Source organism: Felis catus, chromosome A1 (genome assembly GCF_018350175.1).
Source record: "Felis catus isolate Fca126 chromosome A1, F.catus_Fca126_mat1.0, whole genome shotgun sequence".
NCBI lineage: Eukaryota > Metazoa > Chordata > Mammalia > Carnivora > Felidae > Felis > Felis catus.
In genome coordinates this window covers 92,690,927-92,703,195 of record NC_058368.1, presented here as the reverse complement: position 1 = coordinate 92,703,195, position 12,269 = coordinate 92,690,927, and the positions used below count along the sequence as shown (strand labels likewise).

At 44.2% G+C, this 12,269-nt stretch overlaps 1 protein-coding gene across 3 annotated transcripts in view; it reads right to left on the bottom strand.

Moving 5' to 3' along the window:
• KCNN2 (potassium calcium-activated channel subfamily N member 2) overlaps positions 1–12,269 on the bottom strand; it is a 472,189-nt gene that overhangs the window by 445,942 nt on the left and 13,978 nt on the right. The window lies entirely within an intron of this gene.

The window sequence follows — 12,269 nt, the reverse complement described above, 5'->3', positions numbered from 1 at the left end:
GTCAGCCCCACATTCTCGATCCACCACCAAGGTCATTGCTCTGTAGGGCCATGTGTTCCATACTCTAAATTACCTTAAATCATTGATGTAATTCTCAGTTTGGGTTTCCAATTTGGAGTGAGACCCTTAAGGTACTTTTCATTATTTTTTTCTAAATCCCTTTTAATCATGTTTTAATACCCGTCAGAAGCTTGAAACTGAAATGTTGTGACCAGACTGCCCTGAGTTTTCTGGGCTACATGTGTACAGGGAGGGTCCCCTCAGATCTGTACTGTAACCATACTGATCATTTTCCTCGAGGAACGTGTGTCTTACTAGAGGCAGTATTATGAAACCAATAACACAGATAAAAGAATATGCCCAGACTGATGGTTATCAGAAGGGAGGTGGGTGGGGAGGGATGGCTGAAGTAGGTGAGCACTTGTCGTGATGAGCACTGAGTAATATTTAGAAATATTGAGCCATTGGGGCGTCTGGGTGGCTCAGTTGGTTGATCGTCCACCTCTTGATTTTGGCTCAGGTCATGACCTCACAGTCATGGTATTAATAGAGCCCAGCGTCAGGGTCCATGTGAACAGCACTGAGCCCACTTGGGATTCTGTGTCTCCCTCTCTCTCTGCCCCTCCTCCACTCATGCTCTACGTCTCTCTCTCTCTCTCAAAAATAAACATTTTAAATAAATACATGCATACATACATAAAATATACCAAAGACAATGGGGCACCTGGGTGGTTCAGTCGGTTGAACATCTGACTCTTGGTTTCAGCTCAGGTCATGATCTCACAGTTCATCGGTTGGAGTCCCACATCAGGCTCTGTCCTAACAACGCAGAGCCTGCTTGGGATTCTCCCTCTCCTTCCCTTCCTCCCTCCCTCCCTCCCTCTCTCTCTGCCCCTCCCCCCCCCACTTGTGCTCTTTCTCTCAAAAAAAAGAAAAAGTATATACATATATATATATATATCTGTGTGTGTGTGTGTATAGATAGATAGATAAATAGATATGACAAATTCATATGTATGAGTAAAGAAACTCTCCCGGGGCACGTGAGTGGCTCAGTCAATTAAGTATCAAACTTCAGTTCAGGTCACGATCTCAGGGTTCAGGAGTTCAAGCCCCACATCGGGCTCTGTGCTGACAGCTCAGAGCCTGGAGCCTGCTTCGGATTCTGTGTCCCCCCTCGCTTTCTGCCCCTCCCCCACTCATGCTGTATCAAAAACAAACATTAAAAAAATTTGTAAAAAAGAAAGCCTCTCCCAATCTCTGCTTCCAAGGACACAAAGTAACCGACGAAGACAGCGCTGGCCTTCTGCAAACCCCTTCTCTCATCCTCTGGTACGGGGGGCGGGGGGGGGGGGCCTCCTGCTATTTGGAGCTGAGACACATTCACCTATTCCCACTCCTGCTTTGTGCCTGGCAGTACTTTTCCGATGATGCCTCAAAGAGATGGCCCCCTGCTCCAGCGCTGGGTGGGCTTTGCCTCCCAGACAACATGGATCTTTTCTGCTCTCGCGGTGGCTTTAACCACAACCCTCCTTCAGTGTCCCAAGCATTGCAAATGAAAACCAGTTACAATGATCATCCTGAAGGTAAAAAGGAAGAGAATGCTTCAAGATGGCCACCTGTCACCTGACAGGAATGTGCGAGAAAGCAGAGCTACAGGCCCTCAGGACCCCAAGCAGGGCCCTCTGCCTTGTGATCCTAGGACATGAATACCCCAGCAGTTTTAGGGCCTTGAATCCTATTTGCCCCATCGCCCCTAAGGTATATACCACCCCCCTTCCTGATATAGGATCCGGAGGGGCAACCATGGCTGTCTGCACTCTAGGCCTCTCTGCCACACTGAGCCTCACTGCCTCATGAGGTGCCAGTCACATTCGGGTGGTTCTGGGGTCCCCCATACACACCAAGTATGCTCCGGTGTGGAATCAGCGTCTGAGCTAAGGCAGACTCCCTGAGTGGTAGTGGTGGAAGTTTCCCCAGCACACCATGCCAACTGCACGTGACCTGCTTGCTAGGAGAAGATGCTTAGGGCTCCAGACACCACAGAGCAAGCTTGTTTCAGCCATAGCTCCATCTCCAGAGCACTTCTCAGATGAAAGGGCCATTCAAGGAGCATGATCGAGACTGAAAAGGGCAGGGCGTCTGGGTGGCTCAGTGGGCCAAGCGCCCGACTTCAGTTCAGGTCATGATCTCCCATTTTGGTCACATCCCCTGTCCCCCTCTCTCTCTGCCCACTCACACTGCCTCTCAAAAATAAATAAAACATTTTTTTTAAAAAAGAGCATCTTTAATGTCACATTTTAAGTACAGGAAGTGCAAGCAGTGAAAGAATTTGTGGCCACTCACACAACCTATCACATAGACAAATCCAGATCTGTGCCCGTCAAGGTGACCTTATTTTCATCCCCAAGTCCATAAGTAAATAGATGGAATTATTCTTGCGTTTTACTCAGCCGCAGGTTTTCTAGTAAAATTTCAATGAGAAATGAAACGCGTGAGCTTGCAGGTCAGAGAGGAATGGGAAATTCTCTTTGCAAGTTGTCAGCCTCACTTCACCGGTAGGACTGGCCCAAAGTGCAAGGTCCAGCTTCGGTATTTCCTATTATTATTGCCCTTCTGAGAGCACACCCTCTGAGCTCATGCCTTCAGGCAACTCACTCAATGCACCTTTAAGAAATTCAGGAGTCATGGAGGCCAGTGGGAATGTTTAAGTCTCTGAAGTGCACAGACCATCCGCTGCCCTGTCTTCCTATCTCCAATCTGTGTTTGGCAAGTCAACTGAGCATTATAGCAGCCTCATCTGATACTTGTTAAATTCAGATTTCTTACCAATTAACTGTGTACGAGGCATTGCGCTAAGAGTTTAGATGCCAGAAGACAGGAAAGAGGGAGGGCAGGGAGAAGGGCAGAAACGAACCTGCCTTCGTGCCTTGTATCTTTCCATTCAGTGGGATGTAACCCAGCCGCGTTGGCGAGAAATAAAGCTCAAGTACTTCATTTCCAAAATTAAGGTGAATTTTGCATTTTAGACCACCGCCACTGGAATCACTTTTAATTTCCAGAGTCTGTGTCCTCTGAAGAAGGTTTCAGAGCGACGGACTTTCTTCTTTTTATTATTGAAGTGTCACCAAGTTATTTTTAATTCTGACAGTGTCCTCAAGCTCCTTCTGAGGACATTAATTTCTTTGGGCAGTTGAAAAAAAAAGCCCCGAATCAATTTCCTCTTACACAGAACCAGCCTCTCACTCAGCTTATACTTCAAAGGAAGGCTTTGCTTCACCACCCAGAGCTGGGGCATCAGGAAGCCAGGCTGAAAACATGGGCTAGTGTCATTGCCCCTAAAGTTTTTTCTTTTAAAATCCACAAAGGCTGGTCCTCTACACGTTGAAACAATTCAAGTCCACTTTTAGCCTCTGGTCCATCTGTCATTTCAAATGCTTTTCTGGGTTTTCTGCTCTATTTAACTGTAGGCCTTGGGAGGATTTTCTTGTTGTTGCATTGGTTTTTTTGTTTTGCTTTGTTTGTTGTTTTTTGGTTTTTGGTTGTTTTTTTTTTTTGACAACTCATGGTATTTGTGCCCTTGTGGACATTTTCATTTTAATAGGCTACCTTTAGATTCCCCGCCCTCACAGACATCACAGCCTTTAAAATTCATGTGAGGGGCACCTGGGTGGTTCAGTCGGTTAAGCGTCAGAGTTAGGCTCAGGTCATGATCTCATAGTTTGTGGGTTTGAGCCCTGTGTTGGGCTCTGTGCTAACAGCTCAGAGCCTAGAGCCTGCTTCGGACTGTCTCTCTCTGTCTGTCCCTCTCTCTCTCTCTCTCTCTCTCTCTCTCTCTCTCTGCCCCTCCCCCGCCCACGCTCTGTCTCCCTCTCAAAAATGAATAAACATTATTTATTTATTTATAAATAAAATGTGTGCAAGATTAACTCTATTGATGAGATTGTATACAATACATTAAGAAAGATTTTAGTGGAGTGTGCCTATTCTCAAGGCAGATGCCATTAACTCAGAAGTTCAGAGCAAATGAATTTTACCTAGTTTTGCTAATCAGTTTAAAATCCTTACATTTTTCCAAAGCCCTGCAGATGGCCCACAGGTATGTGAAAATGTGCTCATTATTAATCATCGGGGAAATGCAAATGAAAACCACAATGAGACGTGATGACCTCACACCTGCCACGAGGGCTACAATAACAACACAAGAAACAATAGGTGCTGGGGAGGATGTGGAGAAAGGGGAAAGCCCACGCACTGTTGCTGGGAATGCAAACCCATGCAGCCACTCTGGAAAACAGTATGGAGGTTCCTCAAATAGAATTACCATACGATCCCGCAATTCTACCTCTGAGTATTTATCCAAAGGAAGCTAAAACACGAACTTCAAAAGACACTTGCAAACCAAGGTTCACTGCAGCATTATTTACAATAGGCAAGACACAGAAACAAGTAGGTGTCCATCATTGGAGACAGACAGACAGACAGACACACACACACACACACAAAATGGAATATTTTTTCACCATAAAAAGGAAAGGAATCTTACCATTTGTGACAACACAGATGAACCTTGAAGGCATTTTGCTAAGTGAAATAAATCAGACAGAAAAAGACAATACTATATGACCTCACAAGTGGAATAAAAAAGAGAGAAAACCAACACCCACACACACATCAAAAAAAAACACAAAAACCTAAACTCCAATACAGAGAACAGACTAGTGATTGCCAGAGGCCAGGGTACAGTGAGGGCAAAACAGGGGAGAAAGGTCACAGGTACAAATTTTCAGTTATAAAATAAGTCACGGGGATGTCATGTACAACACGGCAACTACAGTTAATAATACTGTATTGTAGGGGCACCTGGGTGGCTCAGTCGGTTAAGCGTCCGACTTCGGCTCAGGTCATGATCAGGTCTGTGGGTTTGAGCCCCACGTTGGGCTCTCTGCTGACAGCTCAGAGCCTGGAGCCTGTTTCCAATTCTGTATCTCCCTCTCTCTCTGACCCTCACCCGTTCATGCTCTGTCTCTCTCTGTCTCAAAAATAAAAAATAAACATTAAAATAATAATAATAATAATACTGTATTGTAGACTTGAAAGTTGCTGAGAGAGTAGATATGCTAAGTTCTCAATGTGAGAAAAATTTGTAACCGTGTGGTGACAGATGTTAACTAGATTTAACCAGTGATCATTTTATAATATGTACAAATAGCAAATCACCAGGTTGTACACCTGAAACTAATGTCCTATGTCACTTCTATCTCAATGAAAGTGCCCTTCTTAGACCCTCACAGAAGACAAACATCAACTAGGAAGTTTAATAGTTTTTCCTAAAAAAAAAAAAAAAAAAAAAAAAATAGAAGCTCCAATAAGTCTCAGGCAAAATTCTGGAAGTTGTAGATATTATTATCCCTAGGACCCCCTCTTGAGAAATCAGAAGGAAAATTATTTCCCACTCACCCCCAGACCATATTCAAGTGAAACCCCACGTTATTGTGGACCAAGTGAGGGAACTGTATTTTGTCTACTGATTTTTTAACTGTTTGCATAAGCAAGTGTTAAGTGTAGCTTATTTTTCATCATGGAGGTAGACATTCAATACTGCTTTCTTTTTTTCCCTGAAATAGCTTTATCTGTATTTACCATTCAATTTACTAGTTATTAATAGTTACTGAACATCAAGTGTGGGTCAGGCACTGTACCAGACAATGAGAACACAATGATTAACAGATCTTAGACCTGCTTTCAAAGAGTCTCGAAGATAAATGTTAGCAGTAAACAGTCTTAAATGTGATTTTCTGCTGACACGCATTTCTTTGCAGGGAGGAGACAATGGTCATGGACAGAGAGCAAAGTAAGCTTAGGCAGAAACTTTGGATACTGGGTGTTATTCAAGTGTGTGGGATTATAAAAGGAAAGGTTCTTTTGAATCCACACTGAACCAGGTTCAAAAAAGGTTATTTTTTTTTAATGTTTATTTTTGAGAGAGATTGCAAGGAAGGGCAGAGAGAGAACAGGGGCGGGTAGACAGAGGATCTGAAGCAGACTCTGCACTGACAGCAGAGAGCCCAATGTGGGGCTCAAACTCACGAACCATGGGATCATGACCTGAGCTGAAGTCAGACACTCAAACAACTGAGCTACCCAGGTACCCCTAAAAAAGGTTATTATTGTAACAGTAACTTAGAACAACAAAAATACTATCAAGACCTATCAAAGAAATCTATGCTAAATCAACAATCAGCAGAAAGTCTGGAATACAGACTTATAAGGAGAGAATGAATGTATCAATAGGACAGGCATATGAGAAGTTACTCCAAGGTAAAGAAAATTTGCAAATAAATGAAAGGCAACATCATCAAGCCAATTAACAACAACCCACATGCTTATCCTTGGTTCTATAGCAGGGGGAATGCTGTTCTCTTCAAACCTCCTGGGCTTAACTGATGGGAATATTCTAGTAAGGTAATTGCTACCCAGAGCAAAAAAAAAAAAAAAAGAGAGAGAAGATGACACTGGCTGAGGGAGCAGAGAAGCCATCACAACAGCCTTGGATTTTATATTATATATATATAATGTATATACTAATATATATATATATATATATATATATATATATATATATATATATTATATACATATATGGTATGTCAGAGGGCCAGTCCATATAAACTACAAAAGTTGCCTCCTATTCATAAGTAATCACAGAAAAGTCACTCTGAATAAACAATGCTCACCATGCACAATCTTATAGCTTATAAGATATCAGGCAGTGGATAAAAGCAGAAATGTAAATATTATCTGAAAATAGACATTCCCAGCACCACACAATTTATGTAACAAACATTTATATAGCACTTACTTTTCAAGCACTGTTTTTAAAACTTTAAAAATACTAACTTATCTTAGAGCTTGGGTGGCTCAATTGGCTGAGCGTCCGACTCTTGATTTGGGCTCAGGTCATGATCCCAGGGTCGTGGGATCAAGCTCCATGTCGGGCTCCACGCTGAGCATGGATCTTGCTTGGGATCTCTCTCTCTCTCCCCCTGCCCCTCTCTCCCACTTGCACATGTTCTCTTTAAAATAAAAATCTAAAAAATAAAATAAAATACTAACTTACTGATCTTCATGGCTACCGTATGAGGTAGGTACCATTACCTCCATGATACAGATGAGTAAACTGAGGCACAGAGAAGTTAACTAAATTTTCCAAGTACAAGGAGCTGGTCAATGGTAGATCCAGGATGGAAACCCAAGCAGTTTGGCTCTGAAACTCACATGCTTCACATTCTACCTCCTAGGGGGTCGCTTAGGAGTGTGACTAGAAGGAGAACCTGATAGTATCCTCTGAATGCTGCCCTCGGAAGATGCTCTAAGTCAAAGGGAAGAGCAGCACTAATGTCCATCCCACCACCTACTGAGTGCTTTCCATACCGGCACCATAGAAACATTCACGCTCTCTTTCCCCAAACGTGACATAGACTCTACGCATACGAAGATGGCAGGCAATACATCAATGCGGTTTGGTTGAGGTTCATGGGTGTGGCAGCAGACACGGTATTTTGACTTCACCTCTATTTCAGGCCCCTGGAAGTTGCCTTCTTAACTGCAGAGGTTGGAAAACTAAAACAGCATTCCTGGAATCCCCTGCAGCTATGGTGCAAGCAGGTGACCTATGTGTTTGCAGAGACACGCCTTCACAAAATTTCAGTGGGGGAGGGGTGCTGGGGTGGCTGAGTGAATTAAGCACCCCCGCTTCGGCTCAGGTCATGATCTCGCTATTCTTGAGTTCGAGTCCCACATCAGGCTCTCTGCTGTCAGCACAGAGCCTGCTTCAGATTCTCTGTCCCCCTCTCTCTCTGCCTCTCCCCTGCTCGCGCGCTCTCTCTTCTCCCCCTCCCTCTAAAATATAAAAAAAAATTTTTTTTTAATTTCAATGTGGGAATAAACAGTGTGATCCAGTGCCCCAGAGTGGGAGTTCAGATTTCCTGACAAGTCTGGAGGTGGTGAAGGTCCTCTGTGGCAGCTATAACGGAGCGATGATGTTCTTGCCAAAAGCAGGGTTCATGTTTGAGGCTATTTTTCCTGGTTATGTACTTCCTAGCTGCCAGGATTCCTGGATTATCGTTCCCAAGGTGAGTTCTCTGGGCCTTCTGGAAATCCTGGGAGCTTTCAAACACCCTTTAATAAAAATTCTTCCTGTTTAAACTAGCTGGAGTGGATTCTACTGTCTCAGCTAATTAGCTTTACTTCTATAATCTAATACAGACACACATACATGTGTATGTAAAGGCTAATACATCCAATCCCAAGATTTCACAAAAATCATTACTTTGCATGAATCTCATGTTAAACAGAACAACAACAAAAAAAAGTGGTCAACTTTAAGAAAATATTTTAGAACGGGGGATGAAGCACACAAACTTTGGAGCCAAACTGCTTGGGTTTCAATCCTGGATCTACCATTGACCGGCTCCTTGAACTTGGAAAATTTTAATTAACTTCTGTACAAATGACTGGAATAGAAAACAGGATATCCATGCCTCATATTCCTCAGTAATAAAAAGTATCGCTTCCCCAATTCTACCTGTGACATGTGACAGAGAGGTGTGGTCACCTGCCCAACATCACACACTAAGTGAACATGAACCCAGGTCGGTCTCTCTTAATGACCCATATTTGTAGCAGCACAGTCCTCTGGAGTTGGAGTCGCCCAATACAGCTGATAACAGTGTCAGTAGGGTTTACAGCTCCAGCACCATGAGTTTGATTAGTTTTCAGAGGATATCAATAATCACTGAGGACACTGGCAAAATACAAGTTTCTGAACCTGCAGAAACCGGAAGCAGCTCCTGGTCTGCGGGAACCTCCCCACGTTAACTGTGGAGGTCCCATCAGACAGCTCACTGGCCTCCGAAAGAGGCAGCCTAGGTGCTGAACACCATCTGTGACCTCTATTTACTAACCATGAGTGGACATGGAATGTCTCTTAGTTACCTCCAGTTTCCCCTAAAATATCATTTCGAACACAAGTGTTCCTTCAACAACAATAAAGACAGCTCAGGAAAATCTCTCAGCATTTCTTTAGAGGATGCTTACACTAGCTCTTGAAGGAAGACTGGACATTCCCAGATGGAAACAAACAAGAAAGATCAAGAATCACACAGGTAAAGGCATAGCTCACTGAGAAAATATTAAATAGAGAAGCACAGGGGTGCCTAGGTGGCTCAATTGGTTAAGCGTCCAACGTCAGCTCAGGTCATGATCTCCCCATTCACGAGTTCGAGCCCCACATCAGGCTCTGTAATAACAACTCAGAGCCTGGAGCCTGCTTCGGATTCTGCGTCTCCCTCTCTCCACCCCTCCTCTGCTTACCATCACCCCCCCCCAACATTTATTTAATGTTTAAATAAATAGTAAAAAAAAATTTTTTTTAAATAGCAAAGCATAGCTGAAACATGAAACAGGCTGGTTGAACAATACAAGAGAAGTCTGGCAAGTAATGGAAGTGAACCTACCAGGGCCTGCTGGCACAGACCCCACGCAGGGATTATCTGAAGGGTTTCAGCTGCATGCATGACCATTTCTCCATTGCAAAAGGTGGCTTTGGGGCACCTGGGTGGCTCAGTTGGTTAAGCCTCCAATCCTTGGTATCAGTTCAGGTCATGATCTCAAGGTACATGAGTTCGGGCCCTGAGCTGGACTCTGTGCTGACAGCACAAAGCCTGCTTGGGATTCTCGCTCTGTCTCCCTCTCTCTCTGCCCCTCCCCAGCTTGCTGTATCTCTTTCTCTCTCAAAAATAAATAAACTTAAAAAAAAAAAAAAAAAAAAGAGGCTGTGGAGACATGATGCCCCAGAGATGGGAAGCTGGTGAGATCAGCAGGAAGTGCAGTTAGGAGATAATTGTCAGAGATCCTGACAGCCTGAACCAGAGGGGCAAGAGGGGGATCAAGAAAAAGGGGTAGATATACACACCATTAAGGAAGTAGAGCCTCACCAGATTGCTGTTGTACTAAACTCAGCAGTGCCTGAGGGCCTCAGTCGGTTAAGCTTGCAACTCTTGGTTATAGCTCAGGTTATGATCTTACGATTCGTGAGTTCGAGCCTCACGCGGGGGCTCTGTGCTGACAGCACGCAGGCTGCTTGGGCTTCTCTCTCTCTCCCTCTCTCTCTGCCCCTCTGCTGCTCATGCGCTCTCTCTCTCAAAATAAGTAAACATTAAAAAAAATAAAATAAAATAAAGAATAAAAGAATAAAAGAAAAGAAAGAATTGGAAAGATGTTGGCCTAAGTATTTTTGAGAGGCTAATCCCTAGTTTATCCACTACCATCAAAAGGTGAAGAGGCACTTTTCCAACTCTTCTCCTCGGGGTGGTATCGGTGAGGTGGAATCTCAGAGAAGCAAGAGCGAGGCAGAAACCAAAGGGGAGCACATACGAGCCGGCAAGGGCTTCACCACAGACAACGCTGGCTGTGGGGTCTTCCGCGCCGTTCCCGGACAGGTTGTACAACCCCAACCCCCCCACCCCCCGCATCTTGGAATAGTCTGCAGGTAGGAGCAGAAAGGCAAGCCATTCATCTGGGGCTCTTCCTCTCCTCTCTCTCTTTGGTGGAAGTGCACTCCGCTATGCTCACACTCCGGATTGTTCCCTGGCCCCTCCAGCAGCTCCAGGAAGGCAGAGCCCCTGAAATTGCTCCTGTCAGTGTGCGGACACTGTCCTGTGTCCAGGACACAGTCCTGGAACTGTGTGCGGGATGGGGGGGGGGGCAGGGAACCCAGAGATGTATGCATCAGAAGCAAGAAAGCCTGGGCTTTCTTCCCCACAAACAGCATCAACGGACACCCAGGCAGCTCTGGCTGCAAATCTGAGGTCCATGGTGTAGACAGAGCTAAGCTGGCCTGGAATGGTCCATCAATAGGACTGGAGACCATACGTAGCCCTAAAATTTTTATATGACCATAAATTTTCTGTAAAAATCCCGATGTCTTGGGGCGCCTGGGTGGCGCAGTCGGTTAAGCGTCCGACTTCAGCCAGGTCACGATCTCGCGGTCCGGGAGTTTGAGCCCCGCGTCAGGCTCTGGGCTGATGGCTCGGAGCCTGGAGCCTGTTTCCGATTCTGTGTCTCCCTCTCTCTCTGCCCCTCCCCCGTTCATGCTCTGTCTCTCTCTGTCCCAAAAATAAATAAACGTTGAAAAAAAATTAAAAAAAAAAAATCCCGATGTCTTCTCTATCGTCTAAGCTCAAAGTTGAGTTTCTGCCTAAGTCTGTCTTCTAGAAGGGGCGACATCTTTCATGTAACTATTCAGAAATTTATTCAATAGTTATCTTTATTTTTTAATGTTTATTTATTTTTGAAAGAGAGAGTGCACACAGGGGAGGGGAAGAGCGAGGGAGACAGAGGATCCCAAGCAGACTGACAGCACAGAGCCCCACGTGGGGCTCAAACTCACAAATGTGAGATCATGACCTGAGCCGAAGTCAGACACTTAACCAACTGAGCCCCCCAGGAGCCCCTAACACTTTTCTTTCAAGAACAACTGATCTTGAGGCTAAGTACATTTGTTACAGAAAATATATTCACCAGAATATTTCATAGCAAAAACAGTTCTGCCTGTGAACAATTTCAATAACAGGAGCTTAAATGTACTTGACAACCCCGTGACAATGAACTATCAACCCTGACACCTGTGACTTTGTTATAATATTCCCTCCTTAAAAACTTACTTTGAAAAAAAAATCTCCCTCCTGGAAAAAAGTTCATTTTTGTTGGTAAAATAAATGCACTTCCATAGGTTTCATCTCGATGGAAAACACAAGAGCCGCCTGGGTGGCTCAGGTGGTTAAGCAACCCACTTCAGCTGAGGTCATTACCTCAAGGTTCCTGAGTTCAAGCCCCACATTGGGCTCTGCCCTGGCAACACAGAGCCTGCTTCAGATCCTCTGTCTCCCTCTCTCTCAGCCATTCCCCTGCTTACACATTCTCTCTCTCTCTAAAATAAATACTTTTAAAAAATAAAAAATAAAGTAAAATACAAAATCTCCTTCTTCCACACCTGTAAAAACTACACTCAGTACACAGCACTAATGATTTGTGGGAATAAAATTCTGCCCATAAATAAGTGAAAATTTTGAGAAATACGTTAATATCGAGTGAGTTAACAGTATGGGGAGATGCTCTCATATTAAATTAGAGCCAATAAAGCAGGAACTGAATGTTATATACAATATTCCCAGACCCCTGTGTGGGAGGAGTGGGGTATGGACCCT